This window comes from Symphalangus syndactylus, chromosome 6 (genome assembly GCF_028878055.3).
Source record: "Symphalangus syndactylus isolate Jambi chromosome 6, NHGRI_mSymSyn1-v2.1_pri, whole genome shotgun sequence".
Taxonomy (NCBI): Eukaryota; Metazoa; Chordata; class Mammalia; order Primates; family Hylobatidae; genus Symphalangus; species Symphalangus syndactylus.
The window spans coordinates 95244313-95264478 of NC_072428.2; the positions used below are offsets into that span (position 1 = coordinate 95244313).

At 38.9% G+C, this 20166-nt stretch overlaps 1 protein-coding gene and 2 pseudogenes across 24 annotated transcripts in view; 1 reads left to right on the plus strand and 2 right to left on the minus strand.

Annotated features, from left to right (window-relative positions):
* The window catches only part of SRPK2 (SRSF protein kinase 2), a 299803-nt gene that overhangs the window by 63184 nt on the left and 216453 nt on the right, over window positions 1-20166 (minus strand). The window lies entirely within an intron of this gene.
* Window positions 8540-18578, minus strand: LOC129484859 (large ribosomal subunit protein uL15-like; annotated as a pseudogene).
* On the plus strand, window positions 12367-15940 carry LOC129484108 (large ribosomal subunit protein P1-like; annotated as a pseudogene).

The following is a 20166-nucleotide window of genomic DNA, read 5'->3' on the forward strand; positions in this document are numbered from 1 at the left end:
AACTTTCAAAGGACTAGGGAAAGCTGAGAATCACCCCCAACACACACAATGATTAAAAAAAGTAACATAACATAAAGACACATTATGTGTCACTGAAGATTTTAATATTTCCTTCCCCCAAAATTGATAAAAGCAAGCAGACATAAAATCAGTAAGGATATGGAAGATTTGAACACACTATCAACCAGCTTGACCTAATTAACATTTATAGATCACTACACTCAACAACAAATACTCTTTTCAAGGGCACACAAAACATTTACCAAGATATATAATGTACTAGACCATAAAACAAGTCTCAATAGAAATAAGAGGATTCAGCCAGGCGTGGTGGCTCATGCCTGTAATCACAACACTTTTGGAGGCCGAGGCGGGTGGATCACCTGAAGTCAGGAATTCCAGACCAGCCTGGCTAATGTGACAAAAACCCCTCTCTTACTAAAAATACAAAAATTAGCTGGGCATGTTGGTGCATGCCTGTAGTCCCAGCTATTTGGGATGCTGAGGCAGAATCTCTTGAAACCAGGAGGCAGAGGTCGCGGAGTTGAGATCACATCAATGCACTGCAGCCTGGGCCACAGAGTGAGACTCCGTTTCAAAAAAAAAAGAGAAAGAGGAGGATTCAAATCACACAAAGTATGTCCTCAGACCATAACAGAATTAAATTACAAACCAAGAAGAGAAAATACTCAGAAATTTGGAAACTAAGTAACACAATTCAAAAATAACCCATGGACTAAAGAAGAAATCAAAAAGAAATTAGGAAGTATTTCTTACATTAAGTGAAAATGAAAACAATATATCAGAATCTATGAAATGCTGTTAAAGCAAACTCAAGAGGGAAATTTATAGCACTAAATGCCTATACCAGAAAAGATCTCAAAAAAGTAATCTTAGTTTCCACCTTAGAAAACGAAAAAAATAGCCAACTTAACCCAAAGCAAATGGAAGAATGAAAATATAATAATAATATGAACTATAATAAGTAAAATAAAAAAGCGTAAGAACAGCCAAGAAAATCAGTGAAAACAAAAGCTTGTTCTTTAAGAAAATGAAAGCAATTAACAAATTTCTGGCCAGGCAGATTGCGCAGTGAGAGAAAACACAAATTACCATCATGAGCAATGAGTGAGGTAACGTCACTATGTATTTTTGAGGTATTAAAAAGATAGAAGGGAATATTATCATGTTACACTTATACATGTGAAAACTTAGATAAAACAGACAAATACCTGAAAAGTCACAAACCACTCAAGGTCCAAACAAGAAAAAAAAAATATCTGAAAAACCATGTATCTATTTTAAAAAATGAATTTATTGTTCAAAATCTTCCCATAAAAAATGAATTGGTATATTTTCTCTTGACATTATGAAAGAAATACTACAAATTCCTCCTAAAAAGTAAAAAAAAGAGGAAATACTTCCAGTCTTGATCCTATGAAGCCAGCATTTTTTATTCCAAAGCCAGACAAAGACATTATAAGAAAACTACTGACCAATTTTCCTCATAATGTAGATAGAAACGTTCCAGACAAAGGTTCAACAAATCAAATCAAATAATATTTCAAAAGGATAAAACATCATGATCAAACGGGGTTTATTCCAGGAACACAAACTTGGGTCAGTATTCAAAATCCAACTGATGTAATTCATCATAATTAATCTGCTAAAAAAGAAAATCTATAAGATGAGCACATCAGACACAGAAAATCATCTGACAATATGAAATATTCATTCTTGATCACAATTCTCAATGAAGCAGGAATAAAGGAACATCAATGAAAAGCCTACAGATAACATCAGATTTAACTATTAAAGACCAAATGCTTTCCGCCTAATATCAGAAACAAGATAAGGATGTCTGCTCTCCCCCTTTCTATTCTACTGTTTTGGAAGCTCTTAGTACAATCACGCAAAATAAATAAAAAGGCATCACTGCTGGAAAAAAAGAAATAAAATTTATCTTTATTCACAGACAAGCCACAGAGATATATGTGGTTTTGCATATATATATATATATATATATATATATATATATATATATGCATATATATATATATATATATGCATATATATATATATATATGCACAGTGGCATATGGTTTTACATACATTATATACATAGATGTACGTGTGTGTGTGTGTGTGTGTGTGTGTGTGTGTGTGTATACCGCGCCTGGCTAATTTTTGTATTTGTAGTAGAGACAGGGTTTCACCATGTTGGCCAGGCTGTTCTTGAACTCTTGACCTCAGGTGATCCGCCTGCCCCCGCCTCCCAAAGTGCTGGGATTACAGGCGCAAGCCATCACACCCGGCCTAGTCATATATTTTCTTGAGTGAAGTTAAGAATCTGTTCAATGATTTTGATCACTTTTCTAATGGACTGTCGTTTTCTTATCACCGTAGATATTCCTTATACATGTTAATACCTTCTTAGTTATACATGCTGCAATTCCGCTAATAGTAACCACTTCCAAAAAGTACCTGGTAATTGTCAGAAAAGTGATTAAACCAGGAAAAAAAAAACACATAAAAAAGAACTGGTAAAGTGAAAATAAAAACATGATATGCAGAGATATCAATGAAACCTTTTGAGGACTTGCTTTTTTAAAAAGCACTGAGAATAGACAGCATGACTTGCTATTATGTATGCACTAACCACCACTTTTCTTCACTTAAACAAAAATTATTTAGAACATATGCAACCAATCTTTTTACTTCAATGAAAGGATATCTTTATAGGTTATTAAGATGTGTGATACAATGTAAGGACACAAAAGACTGCAAGAAAACCTTAAAACCTTAGTATATTTGTTGTCAATAATGTTCTTATGAACATTATTGAAATATCTCATTTACATTACAAGATAAAACAAATAGGTAAATGTCATTTAAAAACCAAGATTTTCAATATAAAAGAGTTAAAATGTAAGTTTTTAAAAACTGTACAAATGATGTGTCAATGGAAGTTTATCAATCCTAACAAATGTACTACTCTGGAGGAGGATGCTGATCCTGGGGGCGGCTATGCATGCATCAGGGCAGGGAGTTCATAGGTTATCACTATGCTTTCAATTTTGCAGTGAACCTGAAACTGCTCTTAAAAAAACAGGCTAGGCACGGTGGCTCACGTCTGTAATCCCAGCACTTTGGGAGGCCAAGGTGGGCGGATCACAAGGTCAGGAGATCGAGACCATCCTCGCTAAAACGGTGAAACCCCATCTCTACTAAAAATACAAAAAATTAGCTAGGCGTGGTGGCACGCTCCTGTAGTCCCAGCTACTCGGGAAGCTGAGGCAGGAGAATCGCTTGAATCCGGGAGGCGGAGGTTGCAGTGAGTTGAGATCGCACCACTGCACTCCAGCCTGGGTGACAGAGTGAGACTCCATTTCAAAAAAAAAAAAAAAATGCAGTCTTTAAAAAGAAGATTTATTTCCTTGCGGTCAGGTTGAAAGGGCCTAGAAATAATGTTTCTGTAAAGACAAGACTACCTACTGCGTGGGGACACACAAAAGTACAGAAGAAGGTGACAATATGAAGAATCCATCAGACAAATTCAAAAGGTGAAAGTCTGAAGAGACAACTAACTAGGATTCTAATATGAATTAAGTGCATGATATTGTGAACAAACAAAGCATAATTCAGGAATAAAATTAAAACCACCATTTCAGATAACAACTATCTTCTCAGTATAAAACAGCAAAAATATTGCCCAAGTTGGAAATGGATTGTATTGTCTGTCAATGATTAGTAAGAATCTCTTGTAAATGACTTCATCAATAAAATTTTACAATCATTCTTTAGCTAATTTAGGTTATAAAAGAAATAAGAAAATAAATTATCACTTTAAAAATTCACAACAGCCGGGCACAGTGGCTCACGCCTGTAATCCTAGCACTTTGGGAGGCCGACACGGGAGGATCACAAGGTCAGGAGATCGAGACCATCCTAGCTAACACGGTGAAACCCTGTCTCTACTAAAAATACAAAAAAAATTAGCCGGGTGGGCGTAGTGGCAGGCGCCTGTAACCCAGCTACTGGGGAAGCTGAGGCAGGAGAATGGTGTGAACCCAGGAGGCGGAGCTTGCAGTGAGCCGAGATTGCACCACTGCACTCCAGCCTGGGCGACTGAGCAAGACTCCGTCTCCAAAAAAAAATAATAATAATTCACAACACATTCTTCCTAAGATTTGACAGTCACATCCCTGAGCTGTGAAGAAAATGCCTGTAGGTGATATCAATAAAAATGTTTCAATCTAAGAAAACACTACTTTCCTCATTAGTAATTTAAAGCACAATTTAAACCACATTCACCACAGCAAAAACACTAATAATAATAATAATACGAAATATAAAAAAGCATCAAGACTTAAGGATATTTTTAAAAGCACTTAGTAGCAACCAAAAATATAAACAATAATGAAGCCTCTGGCACAACCATTAAACTCCCTTGAAACTAAGAGAAATTCAAAAGCAGTCAATCAGAGAAGCCATTGTTATTTAAGAACTCTTGAATACAAGTCAATCTCTGTTATTACAGTCAAATATTTCCCATAACAGTAATGAATGGGAGACTGCTCTAGAGGAAAAACCAGAGCAAAGGCTAATATTCCAAAAGACACAGGAGGATTCCTATTTATCTACAACCTAAAAAAGTAACAACAGGCTGGGCATGGTGACTCACACCACTGATAATCACACATGAGGCAGGAGGATCACTTGAAGCCAGAAGTTCGAGACTAGCCTGGGCAAAAGAGTGAGATTCCCCCATCATTCCAAAATTTAAAAAATTTTGCTGGGCATGGTGGCGCATGCGTATGATCCCAGCTACTCCAAAGGATCACTTGGGTCCAGGAGGTCGAAGCTGCAATGAGTAATGATGACGCCACTGCACTCCAACCTGGGAGACAAAGTAAGGCGTTGTCTCAAAACAAAACAAAACAAAAAAAACAAGTAACGACAAAAATTACTTAAGGGTAAGACAAATATAAATGAAAACACTATTTTCCTCATTAGTAATTTAAACCACAATTTAAATTACATTCACCACAGAAGAAACACTAATAATAATAATACTATCAAAAATTATGCTGTGGTGAATGTAAATTGTGCTTTAAATTAGTAATAAGGAAAAGTGTTTTCTTTTTATAAAATATAAAAATATAAATGGATTCAGAAACCATTTTTGCAGTGAGACCACACAGATTAAAAGTGAGTCCATTGATTGAGCAACCCTGAATACCTAAAATGTTCATGTCAAGGCCAACACATATTTCTAAACTGCTGCCTACTACCAATTACTTAACAGAGATTTATGCTTGAATTCAGGGATGACAATTTGAATATCAGCATTGGCATTTACTACTATAACATTAAGCCAGTTACTTAACCTGTGTCGGCACTTGCCCCAGCTACCTCACTCAAAACTATACCTGGGTACATATTATGTGCCACGTTAGTGTTTACTGTTCTGCCAGCACTCTAACCCACTGTGACTAATGACAGACTAACAAATGAGCAGGTCAGAGTTAAGAGTATTGTCTACGGCTATTTAAAACTGTAAAACTAACTGGCCCAAAGCATGATCCGATTCATTACAGTAGCCCAAATAGCACTCCAGGTACGATAATTTACAGCTGGTAAATGTCACTTAAAATATTAAAAGGCCGGGCATGGTGGCTAACGCCTGTAATCCAAGCACTTTGGGAGGCTGAGGCAAGCAGATCACTTGAGATCAGGAGTTTGAGACCAGCCTGGCCATCATGGTGAAACCACATCTCCACTAAAAATACAAAGGTTAGCCGGGTGTGGTGGACGTGCCTTTAATCCCAGCTACTGCGGAGGCTGAGGCAGGAGAATCACTTGAACCCAGGAGGCAGAGGTTGCAGTGAGCTGAGATTGCGCCACTGCACTCCAGCCTGGGCGACAGAGTAAGACTCCATCTCAAAAAAAAAAAAAAGAATAAAATATCTTGGAGTACAGCTAACCAGGGAAGTGAAAGATCTCTACAATAAGAATTACAAATCACTCTCAAAGAAATCAGAGATGATACAAATGGAAAAACAGTCCATGCTCATGGACAGGAAAAATCAATATTGTTAAAACAGCTATACTGCCTGAAACAATTTATAGATTCAATGCTATTCCTATCAAACTATAAATGGCATTCTTCACAGAATTAGAAAGAACTATCTTAAAATACATAAAGAACCAAAAAAGCCCAAATAGCCAAGGCAATCCTAAGCAAAAAGAACAAAGCAGGAAGAATCACATTACCTGATGTCGAAGTACACTAAAAGGTGACAGTAACCAAAACAGCATGGTACTGATGCAAAAACAAACACAAAGACCAATGGAACAGAGTAGAGAGCCCAAAAATAATGCCACACACCTACAACCAGCTGATCTTTGACAAAGCTGACAGAAACAAGCAATGGGGAATGGACTTCCTATTCCATAAGTGGTGCTGGAATTACTTGCTAGCCATATGCACAAGACTGAAACCGGACCCCTTCCTTACACCACACACAAAAATCAAGATGGATTAAGAGTTAAATGTACAACCTAAAACTATAAAAATCCTGGAAAGGCCGGGTGCAGTGGCTCATGCCTGTAATCCTAACACTTTGTGGGGGGCCAAGGCAGGCAGATCATTTGAGGTTGGGAGTTCGAGACCAGTCTGGCCAACATGGTGAAACCCTGTCTCTACTAAAAAAAAAAATACAAAAATTAGCCAGGTGTGGTGGCCCATGCCTTTAATCCCAGCTACTGGGGAGGCTGAGGCAGGAGAATCACTTGAACCCGGGAGATGAAGGTTGCAGTGAGCTGAGATCGTGCCACTGCACTCCAGCCTGGGTGACAGAGCAAGACTTTGTCTCAACAACAACAACGACAAAAAAATAAAAGCCTGGAAGATAACCTAGGAAATACCATTCTGGACATAGGACCTGGCAAAGATTTCATGATGAAAATGTCAAAAGCAATTCCAACAAAACCAAAAACTGACAAAGGGAACCTAAGAACTTCCTGAACAGCAAAATAAACTACCAACAGAGTAAACAACCTACAGAATGGCAGAAATGTTTGCAAACAAAGCATCTGACAAAGTATAATATCCAGAATCTACACGGAACTTAAATACATATACAAGCAAAAAACCACCCCATTAAAGAGTGTGCAAAGGACATGAATAGACATTTTCAAAAGAAGACATACATGTGGCCAATAAGCATATAAAAAGCTGCTCAACATCACTAATCATTAGAGAAATGCAAATTGAAACCACGATGAAACACCATCTCACACCAGTCAGAATGGCTACTAAAAAGTCACAAAATTAACAGATGTTGTCAAGGTTGCGGAGAAAAGGGAATGCTTATACTCTGCAGGTGGGAGTGTAAATTAGTTCAGCCATTGTGGAAATCAGTGTGGCAATTCCTCAAGGAACTCTAAACAGAGTTATGATTCGACCCAGCAATTCCTTACTGTGTATACACCGAAAGGAACATAAACTGCTCTACTGTAAAGACACACGCACACACGCTTATGTTCACTGCGACACTATTCCCAATGACAAAGGCATGGAAGCAATGCTCATCAACAGTAGACTGGACAAAGAAACCGTAGTACACACACACCATAGAATACTATGTAGCTATAAAAAAAGAACGAGATCATGTCCGCTACAGGAACACGGACGGAGCTGGAGGCCATTCATTACCCTTGGCAAACTAACACAGGAGCAGAAATCAAATACCTCATGTTCTCATGTATAAGTGGGAAGTAAACAATGAGAACACAAGGACACAAAGAGGGGAACAACAGATACTGGGGCATACTTGAGGATGGAGGGTGGAAGAACAGAGAGAATTAGAAAAAACATCTATAGGGCACTATGCTTATTACCTGGTTGATGAAATAATCTATACACCAAACCCCCATGACACACAGTTTACCTACACAACAAATGTGCACATACATGTACCCCTGAACCTAAGATAAAACAAACAAACAAACAAACAAAAAAACCAAATGTAGGCTAAAATTCAACTGAGACGGCCAGGCGCGGGGGCTCACGCCTGTAATCCCAGCACTTTCGGGGGCCAAGGCAGATGGATCACTTGAGGTCAGGAGTTCAAGACCAGCCTGGCCAGCATGACAAAACCCCATCTCTACTAAAAATACAAAAAAATTAGCCAAGCGTGGTGGCAGGCACCTGTAATCCAAGCTATTCAGGAGTCTGAGGCAGGAGAATCGCTTGAACCCAGGAGGTGGACGTTGCAGTGAGTCAGGATCACACCACTGCACTCCAGCCTGGGCAACAAGTGCAAGACTCTGTCTCAAAAAAAAAACAACAACAAAAAATTCAACCATATACTCTAACAGCAAAAAAGAGGAAAGCCCTAACATAAAAAAGGATAGCATGACGACAAACACAGCAGTTTAAGGTGAAACAAATTAACTATGTTTGAGGCTGAGAAAGAAAACAAGAATGGTACATTGAATCAGACATTGAAGAGCCTTGAGATTTGTGCAAAACTTTTGACTTTGTTTTTTCCTTTTTTTTTTTTTTTTTTTTTTGAGATGGAGTCTCGCCCTGCTGCCCGGGCTGGAGTGCAGCAGCACAATCTCAGCTCACTGCAACCTCCACCTCCTGGGTTCAAGCAATTCTTGTGTCTCAGCCTCCCAAGTAGCTGGAATTACAGATGTGCACCAACATGCCCGGCTAATTTTTGTGTTTTTTATTTACTTATTTTTAAGTAGAGATGGGATTTGGCCATGTTGGCCAGGCTGGTCTCAAACTCCTAGCCTCAAGCAATCCACCTGCCTTGGCCTCCCAAAGTGCTGGGATTACAGGTGTGAGCCACCGCACCTGGCAAGTTTTGACTTTGTTACTTGTAAGGAAAAAATTTGTAACGAAGTATTTACTAGAAGATTTCCCCTTATCTCTTATGACCAGAAGGAGGGAAAGTAAACTACTAATCTAAATGTATCCCAACTAGTATCATATAAAACACTGCGAAGAGAACTGTACAGGGGGAAAAAATCATATTTCTATTACAATGTAAAATTAAAATCTGTAGTACTCAAGGCAAACTAGTAAGAAAGACTGAGCTGTGATAATATTTATAAGACCCTGAGCCAAGCTATCATGGGATCCACAAACATTTATGAAGTTAAAGTTCACTAACAGCTCCATACATTTATAAAGCTGGAATCAAATTCTACACAAAGAAAATTTTATAAATACAAATAAGGATCTCTTCTGTTTTTATGACGAATCATCATTTTTGTCATTTTAGTGCTGTAAGTTTGTAGCTGCATAAAAGATTTTCTTCAATATACTGATACTGATTTTTCAGAAGAGACCCTCGAGAATAAGAGCCCACAATGGAAATGAAAGTCACATTACTGTACAAGCCAGTAACTAAAATCCTAATCTATATTCTAGTCTAGAACACTCCAGAACCATGTCTCAATACAAAGAGTACTTTAGAACACAATTTTAAATGCACTTGGGGATCAGTAGGAATCCTACAATTGCACAACGGTTAACATCAGATCATAAATGGCTAATGGATTTTTTTTTTTTTTTGGTTTGTCTATTTTTGTTTTTTTGAGACAGAGTCTCACTCTGTTGCCCAGGCTGGAGTGCAGTGGCATGAACCCAGATCACTGCAATCTCCACCTCCTAGGTTCAAGCCATTCTCCTGCCTCAGCCTCCAGAGTAGCTGGGAGTACAGGCATGTGCCACCACAGCTGGATAAATTTTTTTTGTATTTTTAGTAGAGACAGGGTTTTCACCACATTAGTCAGACTGGTCTAGAATTCCTGACCTCAAATGATCTACCCACCTTGGCCTCCCAAAGTGCTAGGGTTACAGGTGTGATCCACCACGCCCTGTGTGGCTGTTTTTAAGAGGCTATGTCTAGAGATTTACTTGACTCTGTGGGTAACAAGCTTTCTTTTCTCATACACACAAATACAACTAAATGTTCAACTTCACTGAATGTATTTTAAGTACACTGATACCCTGTAAATCTCAGATTCCATAACTAAAAAGAGTTAACGTACACTATTACCAATTTTTTTTTTTTTTTTTTTTTTTGAGATAGAGTCTCTCTGTTGTGCAGGCTGGAGTGTAGTGGCATGACCCCAGCTCACTGCAACCTCCGCCTCCCAGGTTCAAGCCATTCTCCTGCCTCAGCCTCCGGAGTAGCTGGGAGTACAGGCATGTGCCACCACACCTGGCTAATTTTTTTTTGTATTTTTAGTAGAGACGGGGTTTTACCATGTTGGTCAGGCTGGTCTCGAATTCCTGACCTCAAATGTTCTGCCCACCTTGGCCTCCCAAAGTGCTGGGAATACAGGAGTGAGCCACCACACCTGGTCTATTACTAATATTTTTCCTTTATTTCTTACATACATAACGCCAGACACAGCTATTTATCTCTTTAGGATATCCTGACAGAATAATCCAAACCACTGCTTCAAAACATATGTTGTTATAAAATTTACCCTTAAATTTCTATGGAAACCAAATACACAATCTTTTAAGTCCATTTAACTGTCTAGTTAAGACGCTTAATAGTATTCTATAAGCTAAGTGTTCCAGAGGAATGCTACAGGTTTGATTTTTCAGGTATACTTTGTATTTTTATGAAAGCAGTCTGTATGTCTATACAGGCCTCTTCCTTGATTTAGGCTGCTAGAAGCTTTTAACTTCAGTGTTCAAAAGAACAATATTCCCTCAGTGCTTAAATGTATATATAACAGTTTGTATGAGATTTGTATAATGAAGGTCAGTTTGGCTGGATGTAAAATATTTGACTCACATTTTCTTTCCTTGAGTATGTTAAATGTACTTCTCTACTGTCTTCTGCCCTAACATTTTGCTGCAAAAATACTTAATAACAATCTGGTTTTCCCCTAATAAGTCATGTGGTCTTTCCGTCTAAGAATTTTACCACTTTCTCTAGGCTGCAATGTTTATTGGGACTTTATGATAGTTTTTATATATTATTTCTAATTCTTTCTTGTTCTTAACCTTCTCCTTGTTTCATGGGCAAAGGAGGAGTAGACATTCTATGAGATCACTAAAAGGGCTTTTCTCCAGAACAAAGAACATGAGCTTGAGTACATGAACTTTAGTACATGAACTTGGACATGGTTTGTATCTATTCAAAAACTTTGGGCTCATTTCTCGGTTCTTAATTATGTTTCGGATAAATAAATGTATAATATATTGAATTATGAACTGAAGAAACATAACTGATCTTAGAATGAGAAAGTCTTAGTTGAGCCAAAGTGGAATTCAGAAATCAGAATCCACTTAAGACATGAGATTTCTTTTAAAATAAAAAAGATTTCTTTTATATCTAAAAGAAAAAATTCTTAGTAACTAAAAAAATTTAACAATTAAAATAACTCAGAAAACAGTTCTCTGGCTGTTTAAAACTAAAAGCCCTAATTATCCACATTCCAACCTCAAAATATAACTAAAAAGTTAAGTTCCTTCCAAAGGTTAGGATCTATTGTTATTTTCAGGTTCCTGCTGTTCATGGAGGGCAAGGGTATATTACAGCACATATCCATGTCTGACTCATATAACTGAAGACATGTTCCCAGGGGTATGTTACGTTCTCTTGTCAAAAAAAAATAATAATAATACGCTGTAAATAATCTAAATTCTAAACTACTCTAATGAAATTCTTAATTATTCTAAAAAATGAGAAAGAGAAAAGGTCTTAGAGACAAATTGACTACAAAAAGAATAAGTAAAAGGTCTCTATGTGGAAAACAGAACTGATTTTTTGAGCCTCATGTGAAAGCCCCACCTAGTTTTATAATCCAAGAATAATTCATGCTTTCCAGTTTAATCACCATCAAAAAGTCTAACTAAATCATGCACCAACTTGTACATACTCCTTTGTTAGGCACCCAACATAGCAATTTAGACATACTTAGTAGACTCCAGGCTTAGAAGGCTTATAATCCATGCCAGATGAAAAGAGAATTAGATAAATACATGTCCTTAAAAAGAGGGTTAGTTTACTGTACCTACATAACTATAACTATATATATTTGGAAGTCTGCGTCTTTTTATAGATTTTATTCCCCTAGAATGTTCCGGGCTCTGGAACGAATATGTCTTTATCAGTCAACTTTAGGTTTAATGTCTGCAAAATAAAGGTTTCGTCTTGATTTATATGAGGTATTTTCAAACTACACAAATCTCTATTTCTATGAATGTTGTATCATTTGACAGTAAGAAGAATGCCCTTGCTTATAGGGTTTTTACTTTTTTAATTTTATTTTAGAATCAGGAGGTACATGTGCAGGTTTGTTATGTGTATGTATTACACAATGGTGGGTTTGGGCTTCCGGTATACCCATCACCCAAACAGTGACCATTATACCCAACAGGTAATTTATCAAGCCACACCACCCTCCCAACTTCGCCCCTTTTGGAGTCCTCAGTGTCTATTGTTTCCATCTTTAAGTCCATGTGTGCCCACTGTTTAGTTCCCACTTATAAGAAAGAACATGCAGTAGCTGATTTTCAGTTTCTAAGTTTTTACACTTAAAATAATGGCCTCCAGCTTCATCCACGTTACTGGAAAGGCAATCACTTCATTCTCTATGGCTGCTTTATTGATTTCTTGTTGTTGTATTCTGATGGACTGTGTTCTTCAACAAAGGCCAAAACAGTATCTTCCCAACTACCTGCTCTTCTACTATCCCTTCTACTCTGATGTTCTACTATCAAGAAATGGACTCTAAATCATGAATCTGAATGAGCGTCTGATGTGCTTCTAACCAAAAAGAATGTAGTGGATGAGACTGTGTGACTTCTGAGGCTAGGTCATAAAAGGAACACAGCTTCCACTCTGGAAGATGTGTGTTACCTCTGGGAACTCTAAGTTGCCAGGTAGGAAGTATGACTGCTCTGAGGCCACCATGTTCGGGGAAAGCCAAGCCATATGCAAAGGGCATGGGTAGGCGCTCCATAAGGCTGTCCTAGTTGTTTATCTTTCTAGCCCAGGGGCCAGATGTAAGCTTTCAGTTAATTCTAGTCCCCAGCCATGAAGCCACCTCAAGCCCTGGAGACGTCTCAGTTGAGGCCCCGGATACTGTGAAGCAATGGGCAAGCCATCCCAGCTTTGTCTTTTCTAAATTCTTGATACATAAAATCATGAACAAAATTAAAAAGTGGTTTAAGGCTAAGTTTGGGGATAATTTATTATACAACAATAATCACAACGGTCTTTATTCTGCTCACAACAGCTATGCAAAACCTCCTCCTCGGTTCTGCAGGTAAGATGTGCCTTCAATCTTTAAAAGACTGATCAACTAGCTCCAAAAATCACTCATTTAATTCCTTTGTTGCTGGCCTTTCAACTCTACTCAAACCTTATCTCTTCTGCCTAGAATTATGCTCAGATATGTCACACTAAAATAAACGCTTTTTCTTGCACAAATCTGACCCCACTCCCTAGAAGCTACAATCATTTCATTGCTAAATTTCACCAACTAATCTGCTATGCTTTGCTAATATATCCTCACCTTGACATCTGCCTGACTCATCACTGGCCCCACACATGAGTCTCTAGAGAATTCCCCACAGGTAGTTCACTGTTCCTGTCAGCTTTTATCTTCCTGAAACTGAAATGTAGCTTAAACTAAATGCTATTATTAAATCTTTCTGTCTTGAAAACTCTTTTTTTATACCTCAGACGATATAGTCTTGGAAAGACCACCACCATCTCAGTGTGCTACCAACACAGGCAAAATTATTATTGTCCAAGGGAAGGATTTTGGTGTGGGTGTCTGACGAGACACTCAGGTTTAAAGGCTCATGGTGAATATGCATGGTGTAGTAAGCAGAGCTGAAGAGGCCACACTGACAGGATCAATCAAAGGTTTTAAAAAAAAATAGGTAAAACTCATTCATTATAATAGAATTACAGAAGCAAGTAAGTCACAAGAAAAAATAAACATAAAAGGGACAAAGGTGAGTAAATTATAACCAAGATACGATTGCTGGTGGGAATATACAGTGACATAGCCATCTGGGGAAATAATCTGACAGTTTCTCAAGTGGTTAAACACGGAGTTACCATATGACCCAGCACTTCCACTCCTAGATACATACCAAAGAAATGAAAACAACTGTCCACTTTAACTCATATACAAATGTTCACAGCAGCATATTCACAATAGCCAAAAGTGAAAACAACCCAAATGTATATGAACTGCTGTGATACATCCAGAAAATGAAATATTAATCATGAAACGAATGAATAAATACATGGTATAACAAGAATGAATCTTTAAAACATTGTAAGTAAAAGAAGCCAAACACAAAAAGTGACATATTGTGTTTGTTTATATGAAATGTCCAGAATAGAGACAAAAAGTAGCTTAGTGATTGCTAAGGGTTGGGGGGGTGGGGGAATAGGGACTGGCTGTTAATGGACAGTCATTTCTTTTGGAGAATGATGAAAATGTTCTGGAATTTTAAAGTGGTGAGTTGCAAAATCATGTGAATATACTGAAAACCACACAACTGAACCCTTTAAAGCAGAGAATGTTATGTTTGCAAATTATATCTCAATTTTTTAAAATGTATGAGGGAAAAAATAGCATGTTTTCAATTACTGCTTCCTAGCCAACATAAACCAGACAAAAAGTCCCCAACAAAATCTGGAACTTCATTACTTCATTTCACTCTTTTCAATTCCAGGTTAAAACAGGACCCAAAACAAAGAGGAAAAATTTTTAACAATTCTACTGAATCCAGAACATCAATGCTAAGGAGTGAAATCTGAATAAAGAACTCTAAGAATACAGTCCATTTTTAAATTAGCACCAAATGATAAATAAAAGAGAAAAGATATTACTCATAACAGGTTCTGTTTGTAAATGTTTTTAGAATACCACCTTAGATCCCAAATAAGAATCAAACATGCCTGGGCCCTTAAAGAGAATTGGTGGATAGCCCCAACTAACAAAATGACTTGCAAGAGTGTTCCAGCTTTTAGCCGGGAGCATAAAAGGAAAAAAATCCTTATGCTACAGTGAGCCTAAAGCGGGTGGTGGGAGGAAGGGACAGAGAATGAGCTAAGAAGAAGCTACCACGTTAATTGTCGACACTTTCTAAACCCAGACTCTAGCCCTTTCCTCAGCTGCTGCCAAGGGGCTCAGTCCTTCTGGGAAAGCTATGGCCACACTGGCCCTCACTTCATCCAGCAACTTGCACTGCATCCAACAGCAGCATCAGCCCCGCACTTGCCCGCACCACAGCCCCTGAGTTCGCCTGCATCTACTCTACCCTCATTCTTCACTATGAATGAGGTGACCGTCACAGAGGATAAGATCAAGGCCCTAATTAAAGTAGGTGGTGTAAATGTTGAACCTTTTTGGCCTGGTTTGCTGGCAAAGGCCTTGGCCTATGTTGACATCGAGAGACTCATCCTAATGTAGGGGTGGGTGGACCTGCTCCAGCAGCTGCTGCTGCATCAACAGTAGGTCCTGCCCTGTCCAGAGCAGCTGCTCTAGCTGAGGAGAAGAAAGTGTAAGCAAAGAAAAAAGAATCTTGGCCGGATGCAGTGGCTCACACCTGTAATCCCAGCACTTTGAGAGGCTGAGGTGGGCAGATCACTTGAAGCCAGGAGTTCTAGACCAGCCTGGCCAAAATGGCAAAGCACAGTCTCTACCAAAAATACAAAAATTAGCTGGATGTGCTGGCGGATACCTATAATCCCAGCTGCTCAAGAGGCTGAGACACGAGAATCATGTGAACCTGGGAGGCGGAGGTTGCAGTGACTGGGTGACAGAGCCAGACTCGGTCTCCAAAAAGAAAAAGATAAAGAAAAGGAAAAACAAAGAAGAATCTGAGGAGTGTGATTATGGCATGGGCTTTGGTCTTTTTGACTAAAAGTTCTTTTATAACTCTTTTTACAAATTTTTTAAAAAATTAAACTGGACTCCAGGGACCAGTGGGTGAGGCCACTGGCTATAGGGGTGGTGGGCACACTGTGGCGTCATGGCACGGGGCTGTTGCAGACATTTGAACTGGTCTCTCACCACTCCCATGCCACATAACTGTGCTCTGGCACTGAGTACAGTGGGGACAGCCTTGTGGCAGAACACCACAGCATTCTCTTAGTGGGTAATGGCAGCACCAGCAGGAGCAGGCCAGGAGCAGGAAGGAGGATCACAACGGATCATACATGGGGACTCCGGTCCGGATCCCGTGCCCCCTCTGGCAACTTCCAGATCCAAAAGGGCAGATTATGCAGGGGCTGACAAGTGAGGACAAGAGCCACTGACATCTGGAATGACTGCAAGTATGACCGCCCATCTATATTCAAACAATATAAACTTTGGGTTACACAACTGAATGTGTTCAGGAATGTGTCATTCAGAATAACACCACGGCTGCCATCTCAGTCCACTCCAGGTCAAAATGAACACACATCTTGGTTGCTCTCCTACCTCCCTGACTGCTATGTCTGTTTCTTGTATGTGTTCCTTTTCCTCTTGCATTCCATTAAATTTCTCAAAGGCTTGTCACTGAACAGCCTCCCTGCATCCTTTTTTTTTGTTTGTTTTTTTAAACCACTTGCCGACCATTATATGATCTGTTTTACCTATCAAATCTATAATATTTGTGTAAGGTTTGGGAACAGTCCACCAACTGCCTTCCCTTCTGACATGAACCACAGAGTTTGGGGGTTCCAAAGACCATCCTCAGGTTCGATAATATGCCACACTGTTAAGACTATCAGGTGTGGCCCATGGCACCCAGATCTCTATGCCCTTGGAAGGCTCCAAGGACAAAGGCTAGATCTGTCTTCAGGCAAGGTTAAATTCTTTACTAGACCACCTGCTTGCTGATACTTCTGATTCTCCAATTCATATTTCTAACCACCTTCTTGATATTTCCATCAACTGTCAAACTCATCAACATCTTCCCCAAACCAACTGTGACTTCACTGTTTCTACTAATAGTGCCAACATTATTTTACCTTGTTTAAAAAGCTATTTTTAATTAGTAAGCCATAATTGTATGTATGGGGTATGATGTGATATTTTAATATGTGTTACACTATTTTTTTCTATAAGGAATTGAGGCAGCTTATAAAACCACAATGTACAATACAAAATTAGAAAGAAATTGGGGCAAAGAAAAAATAGCCCAGAAAAAGTAAAACAGAATAATGCTACAGTAAAGTTAGGATACAGAATGCATGCTATAAATTATTGTTCACTTGTTAGAGGTGGGCTGCACATTTGGCTAAGAGCTTTTTCATAGCCAAACCATATCCAATGCAAAAAAGAAATGACAACCACCCTGGGACACATAGGGAGACCCCATCTCTACCAACATTTTAAAAATCTGCCAGGCATGGTGACTCATGCCCACAATCCTAGCACTTTGTGAGGCAGAAACAGGAGGATTCCTAGAGCTCAGGAATTCAATAACAGCCTGGGTAACATAGCAAGATCCTGTCTCTACAAAAAAATTTAAACATCAGCCAGGCATGGTGATGCAGACCTGTAGTCCCAGCAACGCAGGAGGATAGCTTGAGCCTGGGAGGTTGAGGTAGTAGTGAGCTGTGATCACACCACTGCCTTCCAGCCTAGGCAATAGAATGAGAGACTCTATCTCAATGCGGAAGGGGAAGAAAAGCAGTTTCATAATTCAGAGTACACTAAAATAAATGACGCCCAGAAGGTACTATTCTTCTGATTATTCCAAGACTTAGAAGTGTGTGGGTTTCTTTGGTCACTGCCCTCCATACTCAACAGATTGTTGAATAATAAAGACGGTACCTCCATGACATTGTTTGCTTTTGTCTTCTCCTTGTATCTTCTCTCTCTTTAATGTCAATCATATAAGATGTCAAATTAAGCTTCCTTAAATATAGCACTTCCCTCTTTAAAACCTACACTGGTTCTTTTTATCCTTTTGTTAAAAAAAACTTTTTTTTTTTTTTTTTTTTTTTTTTAAATAGAGACGAAGTCTTTTTTTTTTTTTTTTTTTTTTTTAAAGTAGTTAGCATTTAATGAAACTCCCTCCATGTGGCTTCAAGCCACCAGGACACAGGCCCCCCCAACACTCTTAATCTTCTCCTCAGCTCTTCTGCTGAAGAATTTGGCCTTCACGATGACAGGCTGCTTTGGGAGCTTTCCCTTTCCCAGAACTTTGTAGTAGCCCAATCGCACCACATCAATGATGGGAGCAGCCCCAGTCTTGTTTTTAGCAGCATTCACCCGTGTCTGTTCACTGACCAAAGTCCACAATTTGCAAGGTTGACAGTTGGACAGAAGCTCTGGTTCCTCTTTAAGTGGGAATGCTTCATACCAACTTTCCCAAAGTAGCCTGGGTGGTATTTGTCGAAGTTGATCCGGTGGTGATGCAGACCACCAGCATTACCGCGGCCTCCGGGATGCTTCCGGTGCTTGCCTATGAGGCCGTGGCCGTGGCTCACGTGGCCCCGAAGTTTCCGGGTCTTCCTCAGTCTGGATGGCATGTTGGCAGCCCAGACGAAAAAAAAGCGAGACGAAGTCTTAATATGTTGCCCAGGCTGTCTTGAACTCCTGAGCTCAAATGATCCTTCTGCCTTGGCCTCCCAGAGTGCTAGGATTACAAGTGTGAGCCACCATGCCTGGTCCACTGATTCCTTTTAAAAGCTCCACTTCTGCTTCCGTTTTTTTTTTTTTTAATTTCCATAAGTTTTGGGGGAACAGGTGGTGTTTGGTTACATGAGTAAGTTCTTTAGTGGTGATTTGTGAGATTTTGGTGCACCCATCACCCGAAGAGTATACACTGAACCTAATTTTTAGTCTTTTGTCCCTCATCCCTTTCCTACCCTTTCCCCCTGAGTCCCCAAAGTCCACAGTGTCGTTCTTATGCCTTTGCATCCTCATAGCTTAGCTCCCACTTTTGAGTGAGAGAACATAGGATGTTTGGTTTTCCATTCCTGAGTTACTTCAATTAGAATAACAGTCTCCAATCCTATCCCGGTTGCTGCAAAATTCATTCCTTTTTATGTGAGAAGTATTCCACACACACCACAGTTTCTTTATCCACTCATTCACTGATGGACATTTGGAATGGTTCCACATTTTTGCAATTGTGAATTGTGCTGCTATAAACATGCATCAGCAAGTATCTTTTTTGTATAACGACTTATTTTCCTCTAGGTAGATACTCAGTAGTGGGATTGCTGGATCAATGGTAGTTCTACTTTTAGTTCTTTATGGAATCTCCACACTGGTTTCCATAGTGGCTGTACTAGTGTACATTCCCACCAGCAGTGTAGAAGTGTCCTCTTTTCACTGCATCCATGCTAACATCTATTATTTTTTGATTTTTTTATTATGGCCAGTCTTGCAGGAGTAAAGTGGTATCGCATTGTGATTTTGATTTGCATTTCCCTGATCATTAGTGATGTTGAGCATTTTTTCATAGTCTATTGGCCATCTGTATATCTTCTTTGGAGAATTGTCTACTCATGTCCTTAGCCCACTTTTTCATGGGATTTTTTTTCCTTGCTAATTTGAGTTCATTGTAGTTTCTGGATATTAGTCCTTGTTAAGATGTATAGATTGTGAAGATTTTCTCCTACTCTTTTGGTTGTCTGTTTACTCTGCTGACTCTTCCTTTTGCTGTGTAAAAGCTCTTTAGTTTAATTAAGTCCCAGGTATTTAACTTTGTTTTTATCACATTTGCATTTAGGTTCTTGATCATAAAATCCTTGCCTAAGCCAATGTCTAGAAGGATTTTTTCCGATGTTACCTTCTATAATGCTTATAGTTTCAGGTCTTAGATTTAATTCCTTGATCCATCTTGAGTTGATTTTTGTTTAAGGTGAGAAACGAGGATCCAGTTTCATTCTCCTACAGGTGGCTTGCCAGTTATCCCAGCACCATTTGTTGAATAGGGTGTCTTTTCCCCACTTTATGTTTTTGTTTGCTTTGTCAAAGATCAGTTGGCTGTAAGTATTTGGGTTTATTTCTGAGTTCTCTATTCTGTTCCACTGGTGTATGTGCCTATTTTTATACCAGTACCATGCTGTTTTGATGACTATGGTCTTAGAGTATAGCTTGAAATCAGGTAATGTGATGCCTTCAGATTTTCTCTTTTTGCTTAGT